This window comes from Phyllobates terribilis, unplaced genomic scaffold, assembly GCF_046119375.1.
Source record: "Phyllobates terribilis strain yellow unplaced genomic scaffold, ASM4611937v1 Scaffold_1__5_contigs__length_1240528914, whole genome shotgun sequence".
In the NCBI taxonomy this organism is placed as follows: Eukaryota; Metazoa; Chordata; class Amphibia; order Anura; family Dendrobatidae; genus Phyllobates; species Phyllobates terribilis.
Window position 1 is genome coordinate 274,244,292 of NW_027362761.1, and position 21,575 is coordinate 274,265,866.

Sequence of the window (21,575 nt, forward strand, 5' to 3'; positions counted from 1 at the left end):
TGCTCCATGATTGCCTCATTAATAAAGCCTTCAAAAATTTTGCCCACAACGGACGTCAGACTCACCGGCCGATAGTTTCCGGCGTCACTTTTTGCTCCCTTTTTGAATATTGGCACTACATTCGCCTGTCGCCAATCAAGTGGTACAGACCCAGTCTCAACAGAGTCCTTAAATATAAGATATAACGGTCTGTCTATCACATTACTTAGTTCCCTTAGTACCCGTGGGTGTATGCCATCAGGTCCTGGTGATTTGTTTATTTTAATGTTACTGAGGCGTTTCTGTACCCCAGCTTGGGTTAGATTTCTCATACTTAGTGGAGGATTAAGCTTGTCACTTCTCATTTCGCCTGTTAGTTCTTTTTCCTTTGTGAAAGTTGACGAAAAAAATTTATTTAATAGATTAGCTTTATCCTCATCTTTCTCTATGATTTTGCCTTCATCACTTTTTATCGGTCCAATATTATTCGATTTAATCCTTTTACTATTTATATACGTAAAGAACAGTTTGGGATTTGATCTACTTTCCCTAGCAATATGTCTCTCTGTTTCCTCCTTTGCTATTTTTATTTGTTTTTTGCAGGTTCTCGTTTTTTCCTTGTAACACATTAGTGCCTCCTTGCTGTTTTCCTGTTTTAATCTCTTGAATGCCTCTTTTTTGCTATTTAACGCCCCTTTTACGTTCTTATTCAACCATATTGGTTTCCTCTTATTTCTGGCCCTTTTATTCCCATACGGTATATACCTCTCGCACTGAGTATTCAGAATTCTTTTGAAGGTTTCCCATTTACTATTCGTATTTCCTTGATTAAGAACTTTGTCCCAGTCTATAAGTTGAAGGTTTTCTTTCAGCTGATCAAACTTCGCCCTCCTAAAGTTTAATGTTTTAGTTGTTCCCTTATTGATAACCCTACTGAAGGGCATTTTGAAATTGATAATATTATGATCGCTATTACCTAGGTGCCCCCCTATCTGTACCTCAGTTAATCTATCAGGCCTATTAGTCAATATTAAGTCCAACACTGCCTTCCCTCTCGTTGGTTCCTGCACTAGTTGGGAGAGATAATTATCCTTGATATTTGTCAAGAACCTTTTTCCTTTCTGAGATCTACAGGTTTCTGTTTCCCAGTCAATATCCGGGTAGTTGAAGTCCCCCATTACAATCACCTCATTATGTTTTGCTACTTTGTCTATTTGTCCTAAAAGCAGTTTCTCATTCTCCTCTGTTATATTGGGTGGCTTATAGCAGACCCCCAGTAATATTTTATTATTATTTTTTGCCCCCTCTATCTCTACCCACATGGACTCGACCCCCTCTTCTCCCTCTCCTATATCTTCCCTTAGTCTGGGCTTTAGACGTGACTTTACATATAAGCAGACTCCTCCGCCCTTCCCCTGTTTCCGGTCCCTTCTAAATAAACTATAATCTGTTAAATTTACCGCCCAGTCGTAGCTATCGTCTAGCCAAGTCTCTGTTATACCTACGATGTCATACCTCTCCTCCGATATAAGCGCCCGCAGCTCATCCACCTTATTGGTCAGGCTTCTTGCGTTGGTCAGCATGCAAGATAAAACTTTGGGGTTATTTAGCATCCTATTCTTCTCTAACGATCTAACTGTACTATCCCCACCCCCCTCTCCACCCTCATTATATTCACTTCTCCCCTTCCCCCTTGCTTGCCTCACATCCCACCTATTTCCTTGGTTCCCCCCCCCCGTCTCTAGTTTAAAAACTCCTCCAACCTATTAGCCATCTTCTTCCCCAGCACCGCTGCACCCTCCCCATTGAGGTGCAGCCCGTCCCTACGGTAGAGCCTGTAGCCGACAGCGAAGTCGGCCCAGTTCTCCATGAACCCAAACCCTTCTGCCTTGCACCAACTCTTTAGCCACTTATTCACCTCCCTAACCTCCCGTTGGCGCTCCTGTGTGGCTCGCGGGATTGGTAGTATTTCTGAGAAAACTACCTTGGAGGTCCTTGCCCTAAGCTTCCTACCTAGATCCCTGAAATCATTTTTAAGGACCCTCCATCTACCACTCACTTTGTCATTGGTGCCAATGTGGACCATGACCGCTGGGTCTTCGCCAGCCCCACCCAGTAACCTGTCAACCCGATCCGCGATGTGCCGGACTCGAGCGCCAGGGAGGCAGCACACCGTTCGGCGATCCCGGTCTTTGTGACAGATTGCCCTGTCTGTCCCCCTAATAATAGAGTCACCCACTACCAGGACCTGTCTAGCCTGCCCTACACTTCCCCCCTCCCCCTCATTACTGGAGCATACACTCCCCCGGCGGTCAGAGGATCTGTCGTGCTCCAATAATGCCGGTTCTGAACCAGCCTTCCTATACTTCTTCCCTCTATCCCTTCTAACCGTTACCCAGCTCCCTGCCTGTTCAGCCTGCGCTTCCCCACTAAGCTCCACCCCCAGTGTTGACCCATTGAGTGTCTGCTCGGTGAGCAGCAAACTCCGTTCCATGTTGTCGATGCTCCTCAGTACCGCTATCTGAGCACTTAGATCCAGGATTTGGGCTTCCAAGTGCACGATATGCTCACATCTCTCGCAGCAGTATGGATCCCTGAGCGGTAGCTCAGGGAATGCATACATTGCGCAAGATGTACACTGCACGGCTCCGGCCAACATGGACGTCATTCTAAATATGGGGATACAGTCAGTATATATGTACAAGTACAAAACACAATTATTTATATATAGGTGTATGGACGGGGATCAATTAGGGATGTGCAAGTGTATCGATTAGATATCGGCGCGGGATCAGTTAAGTATGGACGGGGGATCAATTAAGTATCAATTAAGTATGGACGGGGGATCAGCTGAGTGGGTCAGGTGGATTAATTAAGTGTGGACGGTGTGACAATTAACTATGGACTGGGATCAATAAGTATGGACTGGGGAAATAATTAATTGTGGACTAGGGATTCAATCAATTAATTATGGACAGGGGGTTTAATTAAATAGGATGGGGGGTAAAGCAAAAAAATAGGTATGGACGGTGGGTCAATTAACTAAGGACTGGGGATCAATAAGTATCAATAATATCAATAAATATGGACTGGGGAAATAATTAATTGTGGTCTGGGGAATCAATCAATTAATTATGGACAGGGCTTCCAAGTGCACGATATGCTCACATCTCTCGCAGCAGTATGGATCCCTGAGCGGTAGCTCAGGGAATGCATACATTGCGCAAGATGTACACTGCACGGCTCCGGCCAACATGGACGTCATTCTAAATATGGGGATACAGTCAGTATATATGTACAAGTACAAAACACAATTATTTATATATAGGTGTATGGACGGGGATCAATTAGGGATGTGCAAGTGTATCGATTAGATATCGGCGCGGGATCAGTTAAGTATGGACGGGGGATCAATTAAGTATCAATTAAGTATGGACGGGGGATCAGCTGAGTGGGTCAGGTGGATTAATTAAGTGTGGACGGTGTGACAATTAACTATGGACTGGGATCAATAAGTATGGACTGGGGAAATAATTAATTGTGGACTAGGGATTCAATCAATTAATTATGGACAGGGGGTTTAATTAAATAGGATGGGGGGTAAAGCAAAAAAATAGGTATGGACGGTGGGTCAATTAACTAAGGACTGGGGATCAATAAGTATCAATAATATCAATAAATATGGACTGGGGAAATAATTAATTGTGGTCTGGGGAATCAATCAATTAATTATGGACAGGGCTTCCAAGTGCACGATATGCTCACATCTCTCGCAGCAGTATGGATCCCTGAGCGGTAGCTCAGGGAATGCATACATTGCGCAAGATGTACACTGCACGGCTCCGGCCAACATGGACGTCATTCTAAATATGGGGATACAGTCAGTATATATGTACAAGTACAAAACACAATTATTTATATATAGGTGTATGGACGGGGATCAATTAGGGATGTGCAAGTGTATCGATTAGATATCGGCGCGGGATCAGTTAAGTATGGACGGGGGATCAATTAAGTATCAATTAAGTATGGACGGGGGATCAGCTGAGTGGGTCAGGTGGATTAATTAAGTGTGGACGGTGTGACAATTAACTATGGACTGGGATCAATAAGTATGGACTGGGGAAATAATTAATTGTGGACTAGGGATTCAATCAATTAATTATGGACAGGGGGTTTAATTAAATAGGATGGGGGGTAAAGCAAAAAAATAGGTATGGACGGTGGGTCAATTAACTAAGGACTGGGGATCAATAAGTATCAATAATATCAATAAATATGGACTGGGGAAATAATTAATTGTGGTCTGGGGAATCAATCAATTAATTATGGACAGGGGTTAATTAAATATGGTGGGGGATAAGGCAAATAGATAGGGACTGGGGATGAGTAAAAGTGGACAAGGGGAATCTATTAAAAAGGACAAGGGGGATCAATCAATTATGGGCTGGGGGGGTCAATCATTTAAATGTGGTCAGGGGGATCACTTTAATATGGACGGGGGGTGGTCGGGGATCAATTAAATGAGGACGGGGGGGTCAATTTAATGTGGTCACAGGGATCAGTTAAATATGGACGGGGGTGTTCAGGGGAATCAATTTAAATATGGACGGGGGGGTAATCAATTAAATATGGACTAGGGAATACAATACAATTACAATACAGATACAAATACAATACAGTACAGTACACACTTGGGTTCAGTAGGGCCGCTTATCGCGGCCTCCTGCCCCTCACTCACCTCCTCTAGGGACGCTGCACGCTATCACAGCGCGCTTGTCCCTCCGGTCGCCTCTTACCGGTCCTCCTGATCACCTCCTGGTAACCACCACCTGGCACCCTCCGCTGGCCGGCACTGCACGCTGCCACAGCGCTCTCTTGCGCTCGTCCCTCCGGTCGCCTCCTACTGGTCCTCCCGGTCCGCTCGGTCACCTCCGCCTGGCTCTCCTCCCTTCCCCGCAGAAAGTAGTAGCAGAAAGAAATACCCCCTTAGAATTTAAACAGGCAATACGGGCGTAACTGACCTTTTTTTTTTCTTTGTTCATACGAAGCACACAGTTCTTAATAAAATGGTCAGATTTCCCGCAATAAAAGCACAAACCTTCAGAAGATCTGCGGTCTTTTTCCTGAGAGCGGGGTGCCATCGCCACAATCTCCATCGGCTCTCCAATGTCAGTACAGACCCTCTCAAGACTCGGAGCTGACATGGCAGAGGATTTACTTTCATTAACCCTTGCAGGCAGTCTCCTGTCCACCCGTATAGCTAATTGCATAGCCTCCTGCAAGTTTCCAGGTGTGGGATAAGCAATCAGCAAATCCTTAACCCTTTCACCTAGCCCCGCAAGAAACAAACTTTTCAAAGCTGAATCGTTCCACCCCACCTGGGCAGACCACCGACGGAAGTGAGAACAATATTTTTCCACATTACCTGATCCCTGCCTCAAATGTCTTAATTCAGTCTCAGCTGATGAGACACGATTAGGATCATCATACAACAAACCCAAAGCAGAAAAAAAACTATCCACTGATCTAAAGCATGGATCACTAGGTTGGAGAGAAAAGGCCCATCCCTGAGGTTCTTTGCGCAAAAGTGACATTATGAACCCTATGCGCTGTGATTCATCACCAGAGGATCTGGGTCTCAAACGAAAATACAATAAACAAGCATTTTTAAAGGAAAAAAATTCCCGTTGATCACCAAAGAATAAATCAGGCAAACATACCTTTGGCTCCACAAAATGTTCTCCAGAACAGCTACTCACGTGTTGTTGGAGCTCAGCCACCTCCAGAGAGAGTCCCTGCAGGCGTTGAGCCAAATTCTGAACCGACACCATGATGGAAACTGGAAGTCTTTCCTTAGAGATATTTTTGGGCTGGACTTACTGTTATGATCTGCTACAAGCACTAAGGAAAGAAAGGAGATCTGTCCCTACAATAGAACTAAGCTAGATCCCTACGATGTAACGGGGAACCTGATCCTGCGATCAGACCCGCTAAAGTCCTCGGCTAGTCTGTACGAAGACCTATAGATGCGAGGGAGGGATCCATACAAGAGCTAGGGACTGGGATAAAGTTGGGCACCTCCTAGCAGAAATTGTAGCAGTAAAAGACAAACACACAACATAGAACATAAAGGTCCGAAGACCAAGCTAAACTGACTGAGAAAGGTAACTAAGCACCAGGCTAACTTAAGAGTAGAAATTACAAAGAAGTCCAGCAAGGCCAGGAGGGCGGAGCAGGATCAAATAGGCAAACAAGGTCATGTGACCAGCAATATAGAAAAAAACTAACAGGAGAGTTCTAACAGCCACCTTGGTGCTGCCGACCATCTGGACCTTGCAGATGTTAGCCCTTCCGCATACAACTCCTCCTCCTCTACTTCCTCCACCTCCGCTTGTGCCACCACCTGACTCCGAATTCTGTTTAACATGTGCTCCAGCATGTAAATCACCGGAATAGTCATGCTGATAATGGCATCGTCAGCACTAAACATCTTCGTCGCCATTTCAAAACTGTGCAGAAGGGTGCATAGGTCCCTGATCTGAGAACACTCCTCCAGCGTGATTTGCCCCACCTCTGGATCTCGTTGGCCCAGGCTATACGTCAGAACGTATTGCACCAGGGCTCGTCGGTGCTGCCACAGTCGCTGCAACATGTGCAGAGTTGAATTCCACCGGGTAGGCACATCGCATTTTAGCCGGTGAAGTGGCAGGCCCAACGACTTCTGTAGAGATGTAAGTCGCTGAGCTGCGGGATGCGAACGGCGGAAGTGAGCACACAGCGAACGTGCCCTTTGCAGAAGGCCATCTAGTCCGGGATAGTGGGCTAAAAATTGCTGGACAACACGTGAGCCATACAAGGCACGTGTGTGACATTGCCCCGGCGAAGGGCAGCACCCAGGTTTGCAGCATTGTCGCACACGGCCTTCCCTGGTTTCAGGTCCAGTGGAGACAACCATTCATGAAACTGGTTCTCCAGAGCTGACCACAACTCCTCAGCTGTGTGACTCACATTTCCCAGACATTTCAAACTAAAAACCGCCTGATGATGTTGAGCCCTGCTGCCAGCATAGTAAGGAGGTGTGCAGGATCCCTTCTGCGCAGTTAGAAAGCTTGTGGCATGACCAGATAGGCTTTGGGTGCAGGTGGAGGACCGAGAGGAGGTTGAGGATGCAGAAGCAGTGGAGGAACTTCGAGATAAAGAGGATTGACGCACAACTCGTGGGGACGGCAAGACTTGGACAGCAGCCCCTTGTCCTGCTGTCACCATAGTTACCCAGTGCATAGTCAGCGACATGTAACGCCCCTGTCCATGTCTACTCGTCCAAGTGTCTCTGGTGAAATGCACCCTGTCACACACAGAGTTTCTCAAAGAAGCGGTGATGTTGTGTGCGACATGCTGGTGGAGCGCAGGCACACCTTTCTTTGAGAAGTAGTGCCGACTGGGCATCTGGTACTGGGGCACTGCGACGGACATAAGGTCTCGAAAATCCTCTGTGTCCACCAGGCGGAAAGGCAGCATTTCTGTAGCCAAGAGCTTGCAGATGGTGAAATTCAACCTCTTTGCTTTCTCATGGCTAGGAGGAAATGGTCTTTTACTTGTCCACATCTGAGGGACCGAGGGCTGGCTGTTGTGCTTAGATGGGGTTGAGAAGGGTGTCCCCGGCAAACTGCCGGTCTGTGAGGAAGATGCAGGCGGACATGTTAGGTTGCCTTGATCCAAAGGTGGTGCTATCGATGTCGGACAGCGCTGAACACCAGCTGGTGTTTCCACCTCCAAAGAAAATGATGACCTGCCAATCACACTGGCTGTTGCGGGTAAAGAGGTGGCTGATCTGCGTCCCAAAACAGGTGTGACTGCTGTCTCCCCAGTCACAGAGGATGAAGAGGCCGCGGATGCACAAGATGTGGCAGACGGTGGTTGGCCCGGCCGGCTAGGCTGCATTGTAGCACAGTGAGTTTCCCACTGCAACTTATGCTTCATTTCCATGTGCCGGTTCATGCATGAAGTACTCAAACTATGTATTTTTTGGCCTCTACTTAGCTTTTGCTGACAAATGTTACAGATAACACGAGTTGGGTCATCCTTATCGATCTGAAAAAATGCCCAGGCTATGCAAGGCTTAGCACCCATGCGACCTGAAGAGCCACCACGACTTGTGGTCAGAGGCAGAGTTGTGTTTGAGGATGCAGTTGTTGACGTGCTTCCAGTACTACGTCTCTGTCCAGGATGGCGCAACCTGACCTCGTCGTCACTAGCATCCTCCTCCACCTCCTCTGCTGACCTCATCGACTGGCTGACTGTGGGTTGACAGTAAGTGGGATCTCCAATCTCGTCATCATCACCCTGTGTGTTATCACACCCGTCGTCCTCAGAGCCAACCTCTTCCTGCCCTGACAAAAAACTCAAGTTGTCGCTCCAATCAGGTATTTCAGTCTCATCATCGTCTTCCTCATTGTCTCCACCAACAGGAGTTACAGTTTGGGAACGAGGGTCTACATTATCGTCAGAACCTTCTGCGTCTGGTCCTGGATCCGACTCATAAAGATTCTGGGCATCAGTGCAGATCATTTCCTCGTCTGGATTCACAGAAGCTCTGGAGCCGACTTCTGATTCCCAGGCTATAGTATGAGTAAACAGCTCTGCAGACTCAACCATCTGTTCTACCCCATACTCAGATGGGCAGCTGGAGACTTGGGAGCTGTGAAGAAGCAAGTGCGATTGGGGTGACACCTCTGAGGACTGGAGTATTTGTGATGTTGAAGTTGAGGTGGAGGAGAGCCCACTTAAAGGAGCACTTGATATCCGTTGAAGCACCTGCTGTTTTTGTGCCTCATCTGGAATTTGTAGCGATTGGCGTGGCAGTAAGAAAGGGATCTTATCACATTGTCCGCTAAAAGAAGTAGACATCTTAGTTTGGCTGGAAGATGGTCTTTCTTCTGCAGATGTTACTGTTGCTTTAACACCTACCCCACGGACACAACCTTTTTTTCCCTTCCCAACACGCCTATTCCCCTTTCCACCAGCAGCAGGCCTTTTTCCACTCATTTTGGTGGTTAACTAATTGACAACTCTGGAGTTGTTTGCACAAAAAAACAATGGATGGGAACCGAGCAGAGCTGAGTGGCCAAACTGTGGTATTAGCCCAAAAGTATTGGCTGGGTTAGATGCAGTAAAACAATTTTATTACATACACAGGTGGTGGAGGTTAGTATAGATGGACTAATAGAACAAGTCCCACACACTGCTACAAGCCCAAATATTTTTTCTGAGCTAGATGCAGATAAAAATTATTTTGAATTTGCCACCTGGTGGAGGTTAGTATAGATGGACTAATAGAACAAGTCCCACACACTGCTACAAGCCCAAATATTTTTTCAGAGCTAGATGCAGATAAAAATTATTTTGCATTTGCAACCTGGTGGAGGTTTGTATAGATGGACTAATAGAACAAGTCCCACACACTGCTACAAGCCCAAATATTTTTTCAGAGCTAGATGCAGATAAAAATTATTTTGAATTTGCAACCTGGTGGAGGTTAGTATAGATGGACTAATAGAACTAGTCCCACACACTGCTACAAGCCCAAATATTTTTTCAGAGCTAGATGCAGATAAAAATTATTTTGAATTTGCAACCTGGTGGAGGTTAGTATAGATGGACTAATAGAACAAGTCCCACACACTGCTACAAGCCCAAATATTTTTTCAGAGCTAGATGCAGATAAAAATTATTTTGAATTTGCAACCTGGTGGAGGTTAGTATAGATGGGCTAATAGAACAAGTCCCACACACTGCTACAAGGCCAAATATTTTTCAGAGCTAGATGCAGATAAAAATTATTTTGAATTTGCAACCTGGTGGAGGTTAGTATAGATGGACTTATAGAACAAGTCCCACACACTGCTACAAGCCCAAATATTTTTTCAGAGCTAGATGCAGATAAAAATTATTTTGAATTTGCAACCTGGTGGAGGTTAGTATAGATGGACTAATAGAACAAGTCCCACACACTGCTACAAGCCCAAATATTTTTTCAGAGCTAGATGCAGATAAAAATTATTTTGAATTTGCAACCTGGTGGAGGTTAGTATAGATGGACTAATAGAACAAGTTCCACACACTGCAACAAGCCTAAATATTTTTTCAGAGCTAGATGCAGATAAAAATTATTTTGAATTTGCAACCTGGTGGAGGTTAGTATAGATGGGCTAATAGAACAAGTCCCACACACTGCTACAAGCCCAAATATTTTTTCAGAGCTAGATGCAGATAAAAATTATTTTGAATTTGCAACCTGGTGGAGGTTAGTATAGATGGACTTATAGAACAAGTCCCACACACTGCTACAAGCCCAAATATTTTTTCAGAGCTAGATGCAGATAAAAATTATTTTGAATTTGCAACCTGGTGGAGGTTAGTATAGATGGACTAATAGAACAAGTTCCACACACTGCAACAAGCCTAAATATTTTTTCAGAGCTAGATGCAGATAAAAATTATTTTGAATTTGCAACCTGGTGGAGGTTAGTATAGATGGGCTAATAGAACAAGTCCCACACACTGCTACAAGCCCAAATATTTTTTCAGAGCTAGATGCAGATAAAAAATATTTTGAATTTGCAACCTGGTGGAGGTTAGTATAGATGGACTTATAGAACAAGTCCCACACACTGCTACAAGCCCAAATATTTTTTCAGAGCTAGATGCAGATAAAAATTATTTTGAATTTGCAACCTGGTGGAGGTTAGTATAGATGGACTAATAGAACAAGTCCCACACACTGCTACAAGCCCAAATATTTTTTCAGAGCTAGATGCAGATAAAAATTATTTTGAATTTGCAACCTGGTGGAGGTTAGTATAGATGGACTAATAGAACAAGTTCCACACACTGCAACAAGCCTAAATATTTTTTCAGAGCTAGATGCAGATAAAAATTATTTTGAATTTGCAACCTGGTGGAGGTTAGTATAGATGGACTAATAGAATGATGCTATGCCCAAAAGGTTTTACTTGGCTAGGTGCAGTAAAAAAAATTGTATTCTATACACAGGTGGTGCAGCTTGCAGCACAGATAGGCTACTCCACTGACTAACACACACTGCAAGAGGCCAAAAAGGATTTGATTAGCTAGATTTAGCCAAATGCTGCGAAAAAAACTTGCACAGCACTGGCACAGACCTGCCTGGCAAAAAAGTGATAGTAACTGATGTAACCTAGCCCTCAAAAGGACTGCAATTACAATTAGTCCCTACTCCCAACCTATCTATTTAAGAGCACATACCTGCCTGATAAAAGTCGTAGGAAATTATGTAACCTAGTCCTTAAAAGGACTGCAATCACAACTATTCCCTACTCCCAAGCTATCTGTAGATTTGTGCAAAAATTGCCTTGAAATTAACACTCAAAGTATAGCGCACACAGCAACAGCGGTGCCGTCTAACACGCAGCTGCAGCAGTGAGAAAATGGTGGCTACGTGGAAAATGGCTTGGTCTTATAGGGCAAGGACATGTGACATACACTGCCAATGACACATGCCCTTGCTTGTGTGAAAAAAAGCACTTTGCTCCGTGTGTGCGCTGCTGATAGGCTGACAGATTGCACCTCCCCACTGTAAATGCGGGAAAGAGAAAAAAAAAATGGAGATCTTCATTATTCCTGCAGAGATCCATCCCCTGCCCCTCCCCCTGCCCCACTGTACACTCAAACTGCGTATTAACATTAATTTTCATCATTACTGAGAAAAAATCCAGTTATGATTTTGGTGCACGAACAGTTATCGAACATAACCTCAAACACCGCTCATCTCTACTTCTGAGTAAATTTATCTTTGATATCTGTTGTTCATGGAATAACCCCTTTAAACCTCTTGGACCATAGAATATTTTAGGCAGGTATAAGTTTTGTTATTTAGGAGGGGGTAAATGGGTCACTATGATCTATTAGGGAGGCACAATGATTAGTATTTACATTGAGCTTGGGCACAAAGAGGGTTGGTGTTACCATTAGGGGGAAGAAATGGAGTAATATTATTTTTCTAGGGAGCACAAAGTGAACATCATTACTTTGTAGAGGGGCAAGGATGAGATTTTTGTAACACTTAGAAGATCACTATTTCTGCATTTAGTATCACTATTATGGTGTGGGTTACAGAAGGAAGCACTTATACCGTGTGGTGCTTAATTACCATCTGGGGCATCATTATTATCTGCAGCACTATATGACAATATCTGTCACTTATTTGAGGTGTATTATTTTGGGGGGACAAGTAACGTATCTAAGGGCACTCTGCAACTCAGCAGGTGACAGCTAAATGGAGTTTGTGTAGGTTGGAAAAAGGAAGGGTGCTGAAAAAGCAAGTAGATAAATAAGTCTGAGCAGCAGGTTGAAATGTCTTCAAGGTGGTTTGGGCAAGATGAAAACACAGGATAAGGAAACTACTACAAGTGCTTCTCACTAAATTACAATATCATCAAAAAGTTAATTTATTTCAGTTCTTCAATACAAAAAGTGAAACTCATATTATATAGAGTCATTGCAAACAGAGTGATCTATTTCAAGTGTTTTTTTCTGTTAATGTTGATGATTATGGCTTACAGCCAATGAAAACACAAAAGTCATTATCTCGGTAAATTAGAATACTTTATAACAGCTTGAAAAATGTTTTTAAAATCAGAAATGTTGACCTACTGAAATGTATGTTCAGTAAATGCACTCAATACTTGTCAGCAGAGGGAAGCATAAATTGCTCTAAAATTTCCTGGTAGACGGCTGCATTGACTTTGGTCTTGATAAAACACAGTGGCCCTACACCAGCAGATGACATGGCTCCCCAAACCATCACTGATTGTGGAAACTTCACACTAGACCTCAAGCAGCTTGGATTGTGTCCTCTCCACTCTTCCTCCAGATTCTGGGACCTTGATTTCCAAATGAAATGCAAAATGTGCTTTAATCTGAAAACAACACCTTGGACCACTGAGCAACAGTCCAGGTCTTTTTCTCCTTGGCCCAGGTAAGACGCTTCTGGCATTGTTTATTGGTCATGAGTTGCTTGACACAAAGAATCTGACACTTGTAGCCTATGTCCTGGATATGTCTGTGTGTGGTGGCTCTTGAAGCAATGACTCCAGCAGCAGTCCACTCCTTGTGAATCTCCCCCAAATTTTTGAATCGAGTTTTCTTGACAATCCTTTCAAGGCTGCGGTTATCCCGGTTGCTTGTGCACCTTTTTCTACCACACTTTTTCCTTACACTCAACTTTCCATTAATATGCTTGGATCCAGCACTCTGTGAACAGCCAGCTTCTTTAGCAATGACCTTATGTGGCTTACCCTCCTCGTGGAGTGTGTCAATGACTGCCTTCTGGACATCTGTCAAGTCATCAGTCTTCCCCATGATTGTGGAGCCTACTGAAACAGAATAAGGGACCCTTTTAAATGCTTAGGAAACATTTGCAGGTGTTTTTTGCTAATTATTCTAATATACTGAGATAATGACTTTTGAGTTTTCATTGGCTGTAAGCCATAATCATCAACATTAACAGAAATAAACACTTGAAATAGATCACTCTGTTTGTAATGACTCTATATAATATATGAGTTTCACTTTTTGTATTGAAGAACTGAAGTAAATTACATTTTTGATGATATTCTAATTTAGCAAGATGCACTTGTACAATGAAAGTATACATCGTGTGAGTCATTGGATTTAACCAAGAAAGCGGTTGTTAAATGGGTAAAATTGCAAAGTGCTAGTAGAAACAATAGACTTTGCAATATGCCAGTTATTAAAAATCCTGTACATCCTCAAGAATGGAGGAATATTTTATTCTATAGTTTCCTACTCATTACCAAGTTACTGGCCACCTAAGAGGTAGCTGGTCTCCAAGGTAAGGAGTGCACACTTGCAAGCTCTTTGCTTTAGAGCAGGGGTCTCAAACACGCGGCCCGCGGGCCGCATGCGGCCCCTGAGGCTGCTTTATGCGGCCCGCAGGCACAGACCCCTTGATGATCCTGACCAGGTCCAGGAGGAGCCGCCGACAGCAGCGCTGAATTGACACACAGAGCCTGTTTCCCAGCACAGCATTTCCACTGACAGCCGCTGGCCAATCAGAGGCCAGCAGCTGATATCTGCGTGTCGGCGCAGTGAGTATGACGTCATTGCCGTACGCTGATGTCAGCTGCTGGCCTCTGATTGGCCGGCGGCTGGCATTGGAAATGCTGTGCTGGGAGACAGTCTGTGTGCGGCAATGCAGCGCTGCTGTCGGCGGCTCCTCCTGGACCAGGTCGGGATCGTCAAGGGGTCTGACTCTGTGGTGCCTGCGGCCACATCTGCAGGAAGGCCGCCGAGGGAACGGAGGACAGGTGAGAATCATCTTTTTTTTTTTTATGTGTGTGAAGAACAGCACAGGGGGCACATAGCCACAAGAGGGGACCTGGATGGGGCACATAGCCAAAAGATGGGGACCTGGATGGGGCACATAGCCAAAAGATGGGGACCTGGATGGGGCACATAGCCACAAGATGGGGACCTGGATGGTGCACATAGCCACAGGATGGGGTCCTGGATGGGGCACATAGCCACAAGATGGGGACCTGGATGGGGCACATAGCCACAAGATGGGGACCTGGATGGGGAACATAGCCACAGGATGGGGTCCTGGATGGGGCACATAGCCACAAGATGGAGACCTGGATGGGGGCACATAGCCACAAGATGGGGACCTGGATGGGGCACATAGCCACAAGATGGGGACCTGGATGGGGCACATAGCCACAAGATGGGGACCTGAATGGGGCACATAGCCACAAGATGGGGACCTGGATGGGGCACATAGCCACAAGATGGGGACCTGGATGGGGCACATAGCCACAAGATGGGGACCTGGATGGGGCACAGAGCCACAGTATGGGGACCTGGATGGGGCACATAGCCACAGTATGGGGACCTGGATGGGGCACATAGCCACAAGATGGGGACCTGGATCGGGAACATTGCCACAGGATGGGGACCTGGATGGGGCACATAGGCACAGGATGGGGACCTGGATGAGGCACATTAGTACAAGATGGGGGCAAGGATGGGGAACATTGCCACAAGATGGGGACCTGGATCGGGAACATTGCCACAGGATGGGGACCTGGATCGGGAACATTGCCACAGGATGGGGACCTGGATGGGGCACATAGCCACAGGATGGGGACCTGGATGGGTCACATAGCCACAGGATGGGGACCTGGTTGGGGCACATTAGTACAAGATGGGGACATTACTACAAGATGTTTGCCATTATTACTATATGATGCTAATTGTAAGACAATTTTACTGTATGTGGCCAATTGGGGGAAACAAAATTGTAAAAATCAAAAAAATAAAAATAAAGCATGAAAAAATATTGGGCACTAAAAATGCTGTTTTATATGTAAACTAAAGTAAACACAAAAAAGTACACGTTTATTATCGCCACATCCATAAGGACCCAAGCTATAAAAAAATAAACACGGCAAAAATGTTCAAAAGGTGTATACAAAAAAAAATGGTATCACTAAAAATGTCACATTGAACAAAAAATGCGGCCCCCCAAATTCAAATTTTTTCCATTTGCGGCCCATATACCCAGCCGAGTTTGAGACCCCTGCTTTAGAGCATGCAAGGAAGCTTCAGCCCTCCTATGTTCCTCCATTATTGCAGATGCAAAGCAGCCTCTGCTAGCAACATGGGACTAGTGATGAGCGAGCGTGCTTGGATAATGAATTAACCGAACATGCTCGGGTGCTGGGTATCTTCGGAGTGCTCAAAAAATAGGTTAGAGTCGCCACAGCTCCAAGTCACGCGTCTGTTCGACAGCTGCAACACATGCAGAGATTGCCTGACAAACATGCAATCCATGTATGTGCTGCGGCTGTTGAACAGACGCACAACATGCAGCTGTGGCGACTCCAACTTATTTTTCGAGCACTCCGAAGATACTCAATTAGCACCCAAGCGTGCTTGGATATACCCTTATCCAAGCATGCTTACTCGTCACTAGAGAGGGCGCAGCTCGGGCCATCAGCATGAACATGCTGCTGGTCCAAATTGTCAATCATCAGGAGCACCCTGGCAAGCAAGAAGCGAGGAGGCAGAGAATCAATGCTTACATGAATGAGCAACATGAGAAAACCCATTTAATTTATCCTGTCTGCAGAGCACTTGTGTCCAAGCAGTATCTTGCTTGTACATTCAGTCTGATCTGTGGACAGCATGGTATACAGAAGGAACAGCTGAACAGAATGATATATAGGTTTATTGGAAAAGATTCAGTAAAACTTCTATTTTATTCATTTAAGTCCCTGGTGTTTGTATTTGTATGAGTCCAGTGGGCGATCCTACTCAGTGATTGACAGTTATATCTGCATGCACAGTCATACAGGGAAGACTGAATCACTGAGTAGCACCGCCCACTGGACTCATATACATATAAACACCAGGGATTTCATTGAATAAAATTCAAGTTATACTAAAAATTTTCCCACAAAAATCAGCTGATCAGCTCTTCTTGCTCTATAACCTGCAGATCAGATACCATTTTCAACATGACAAATTCCCCATAAACTATATGGTCTCTATATAGTGGTAATACTAGACTTTGCAAAATTGTTTATATTTCATAACATAATATTATTATTGAGTCACTATGTAATGGTAATTGTGTGGCAGCATTATTTGGAGCTTTGATATAGTCATAAAATATGTAATATTGGACTTTGTTTTGTTCAACAACAGAGTTTTGATGATATTTGACCCTTGTATTAGCGCTGATATATTAGTATTATTTGACAACTATACATGTATACTACATGATCCTTTAAGACATAAGCAATACCCTGGGAAGCGCTAAAGATCAGCCTTTTAAATTGCCCAGGGTTCAGAAGAGCATATAAAAAATGGTCTATTTTATCTCACAAAAAATTGACGATTTTCAACACTATTGACATTGTATTTTCCATCCATGTGTCACCAGTTTGTCATCTATTGTCTGTTTTTAACATCCATATCTAATCCATTTTTATATATCAATAGTTCAAAAAAATTTACAAGACTAAATACAGTTTCCCATATCCATAAAAAACAGATGCAATATGGATGATATGTAAGAGACCAGTTTTTATTTTTTTGCAACCCATACACTTGAATGGCCAAGTCTCATCTAAAAAATGGGAGATACTAGTGCATGCTCATATTTTTTTTCACATGGACCAAGTGTCTGTGAAAATTCTCATCGAACAGCCCTATTCAATAACTCTTGTCCGTATGCTGTCTGTGTGCTATCCGATCATGCATAGAAAAATCTGCTTGTCTGAACTTGGCCTGAGTGCGAATATGTTGTTCATAAAATATTTGGTGCCTGACTGTTAAATGTCTAAACCATAACAGCCTTTCTCAGAAGCCCACTCAATGTATGCAGTGAGTCCTGACTGTTTGTCTGTTTGTATTTCTTGATCTGTTTTTCCAGTCTTCTTTTATTCAACTCACATGTATCTTCAAACACACCCACTGTACAGTCAAATTGGTTCAGTGACCAAAACATTTGAACTTAATTAATTTTGTGGTGCTGAAAACTAATATGATGCTTAAATTTGCAATTTGGCTCTAATCTTTAAGATCCAGAGGAGGTTATAATTACTTATGACACCTTTCATGCAGGTTTATAGAAAAATTGTGTCTTTATTATTTCATCATCATTATTGCATTGTTAGTAGCCATCATCTATTTAGTCTATTGATCCTTCAGTATTCTATTATCTTAGGATGACCAATCAAAAAACGACAACTCAGCTCCATGACGTAATCATAATTACAGCTGCGTCACCTACTTTTATAAATGCTCTCTATGTAAAGTATACAGTTTTAGGATTTCTTAGTTTAGTTTCATGCAGTCCAAATGCAAGAAACCTATGACAACATGAAACAGCTGTTGAGGTTCCTGAACGATGACCAACATTTGTGGCCTCTCTGTGGTGACTTAAAGGTGGTTGCCTTTTTAACTTAGTATCCATGGTGGATACACAAAGTACTGCTGCTTTCTGTGTGAGTGGGATAGTTGTGCAAGACAATATCACTACAATAAAAGAGACTGGCCTCTCCAACATTCACTTCAGCCAGGGCGTAAAAATGTCCTCCGTCCAGCACTTGTTGACCAACATAAGATTTTGTTACCACCATTGCATATCAAGTCTGGCCTAGTGTAGAACTTTGTAAAGGCAATGGATAAAAATGCAAAAGCATTCTGTAATGCACACACCCGGACTGACTGGCGTGTGCGTGTATATGTAGTGATTCCACTGGACCGTACCGGAGAGTGAATGCCTGCAGGGGCGTAACTAAGTATCCACCCGATCCGACCAAGGTCGCACGACGACATACGACGCCAGTGCACCAAGGAGGGACCGAGCAGAGGGACCAGGTGCTACTCCAGGTCAGACCCCGGACACGGCTGTTGACCCACACCAGGGAATACAGGAACAGGCAGGTTAGGCTGACACACAGACTGGTGGGTACAGGCAGACACGGCAGGTATGCAGACGGGTGGATGCTGGCAAGCACGACTGGTATGCAAACAGGGAGGTACTGGCAGGTACGGCCGGTATGCAGGCAGGTGGATGTTGGTAAGCACGACTGGTATGCAGGCAGGGAGGTACTGGCAGGTACGACAGGTTGGAGCAAGAGTGGATAGGACCCAGTACAGACTGGGACCCAGGAACAGAACCGCAGATGCGGTGGACAAACACAGCAGAGTGAGGCCGCCCGGAGCGGCGAGCGAGAGCAGAGCAAGACGAGACCGCCTGGAGTGGTGAGCGAGAGTAGAGCAGAGCGAGACTGCCGGAGCAGCGAGCAAAGGGTCAGAGCAGAGTGAGACTGCCGGAGCAGCGAGCAAAGGGTCAGAGAAGAGCGAGACTGCCAGAGCAGCGAGCAAAGGGTCAGAGCAGAGCGAGACTGCCGGAGCAGCGAGCAAAGGGTCAGAGCAGAGCGAGACTTCCGGAGCAGCGAGCAAAGGGTCAGAGCAGAGCGAGACTGCCGGAGCAGCGAGCAAAGGGTCAGAGCAGAGCGAGACTGCCGGAGCAGCGAGCAAAGGGTCAGAGCAGAGCGAGACTACCGGAGCAGCGAGCAAAGGGTCAGAGCAGAGCGAGACTGGCGGAGCAGCGAGAAAAGGGTCAGAGCAGAGCGAGACTGCCGGAGCAGCGAGCAAAGGGTCAGAGCAGAGCGAGACTGCCGGAGCAGCGAGCAAAGGGTCAGAGCAGAGCGAGACTGCCGGAGCAGCGAGCAAAGGGTCAGAGCAGAGCGAGACTTCCGGAGCAGCGAGCAAAGGGTCAGAGCAGAGCGAGACTGCCAGAGCAGCGAGCAAAGGGTCAGAGCAGAGCGAGACTGCCGGAGCAGCGAGCAAAGGGTCAGAGCAGAGCGAGACTGCCGGAGCAGCGAGCAAAGGGTCAGAGCAGAGCGAGACTGCCGGAGCAGCGAGAAAAGGGTCAGAGCAGAGTGAGACTGCCGGAGCAGCGAGCAAAGGGTCAGAGCAGAGCGAGACTGCCGGAGACAGTGAGCAAATGGTCAGAGCAGAGCGAGACTGCCGGAGCAGTGAGCAAAGGGTCAGAGCAGAGCGAGACTGCCGGAGCAGTGAGCAAAGGGTCAGAGCAGAGAGAGACTGCCGGAGCAGTGAGCAAAGGGTCAGAGCAGAGCGAGACTGCCGGAGCAGTGAGCAAAGGGTCAAAGCAGAGCGAGACTGCCGGAGCAGTGAGCATAGGGTCAGAGCAGAGCGAGACCGCCTGGAGTGGTGAGCAAAGGCAGAGCAGAGCGAGACCGTCTGGAGCGGTGAGCAAAGGCAGAGCAGGCAAGAAACGCCGGAGCGGTGAGCAAGGCAGAGCAGGCAAGAACCGCCGGAGCGGCGAGCAAGGCAGAGCAGAGGGGACAGGGCTCTGTTCACACGGAACAGACCGGAAGGGAAAGGCATAACCAGATACCCACAGGGTACTTGCAGTGAAGTAGCGAGTGGACCACAAACTCACAAACGGAAGTACAGTGACAACGAGCAGGAGTTAGGTACGAGTTCAGACTCAGCAGAAAAAGGGAAGATATGGGCGTAGAGAGAAACGGGAAACAGGCTGGAAGATGTTTAGGGCAGGAACAGACACTGGGAAAGGATACTGACAACAGATCTAGGTATGCAGCCCCTAGAGGGCGGAAGGAACAGGCTAAGAGCGTGTTCACACGGGCCTGGAAATACAGCCTCCAGGAAAGGCAGCTGGCTAGAGTACACAGACAGGACACAGTTCAGACACGGTAACTGATACCGCAAGGCAGGAAACATAGACAGGACCTGGCACATCAGTGACTAGACGCCAACTGACAGAACAAGATGCTCAGGCAAGGATTCCAGGGAGGAGCTGGGTTAAATACCAGGTGACAGACAGCAATAGGCTGAGGAAGCATCAGGAGTGTGTCTGCAGCAGCTACAAGAAACAGGAAGTTCAGCTGGCGTCGCCCTAAGCAGACAGAGCAGAGCAAAGCAGACCATATGGAAAGAAGCCAAAGTGATAGTCTGGACTGGAAATCAAGTGCGCGCTCTTGCACAGTGGGAGATGGACCACTATGCAAGGACGCTGCCAGGTATGTTACACATTCAAGTATCTCATTGACAAATTTCCAAAGTTGAGTGAAGCAAAGAAAAAGGAAGGAATCTTTATTGGAACTCAAATTTGTAAGCTTCTTCAAGATGAGGAGTTTCTCCATTTGTTGCAGGGCAAGCAAAATGCAGCCTGGGTAGTATTCAACATTAGTGGTAACTAGTTTTTTGGGAAACTCAAGAGCAGATAACTATAACGAGTTGGTGGAAAATCTCCTCAAAACATATAAGGATCTTGGCTGTAACATGTCCTTAAAGATTAATTTCTTACATTCGCATCTAGATTTTTTTCCACCAAACTGCAGAGCAGAGAGCGACGAGCACGGTGAGAGATTTCACCAATGTGATGCTGAGTCACTACTCACGGGCAAGCCATGAGACATAGAGTTAGGAGGTCTGCGGTCAGATACCAGGAGGGCTTATAGTACAGAGGGGTAAGTCAAAGGCATGGTCAGGTAACAGTCTGTGGTGAAATGCCAGAAGGGTACATCAAAACCAGGGAGTACAAAAAAATGGATAGTCAGGGCCAAGTCCAGGGTCTACCTGAAAGCAGAGAGCGTCAAAAGCAGAAGGGATAATCCATGAGAATTATCACAACAGATCCAAGGTCATAGAGATCAGAAGTCAGACACAGAGCAAGCACATGCACCTAATCTAAAGCAAAGCTACAACTGACAATCTGCTGCTCACAACAAGCCAGCGAAATACCTAGCAAATCATTTGAAAATGGGAGGCACCTGGGAAAACGCCCGCAGACCAGATTGAGCAGCTGGGATGTCGATCAAAATGCTGACAGCCCAGCATGCCCCAGGATCAGATTGGATGACTGGACTATCACTCACAAAACCGACAGTCCAGCACACTACAGATCCTGTAGGGCAGCTGAGCTGTCGCTCACAGCGTCCCTAGGCCACAGTCAGTTATAAAACCGTGAC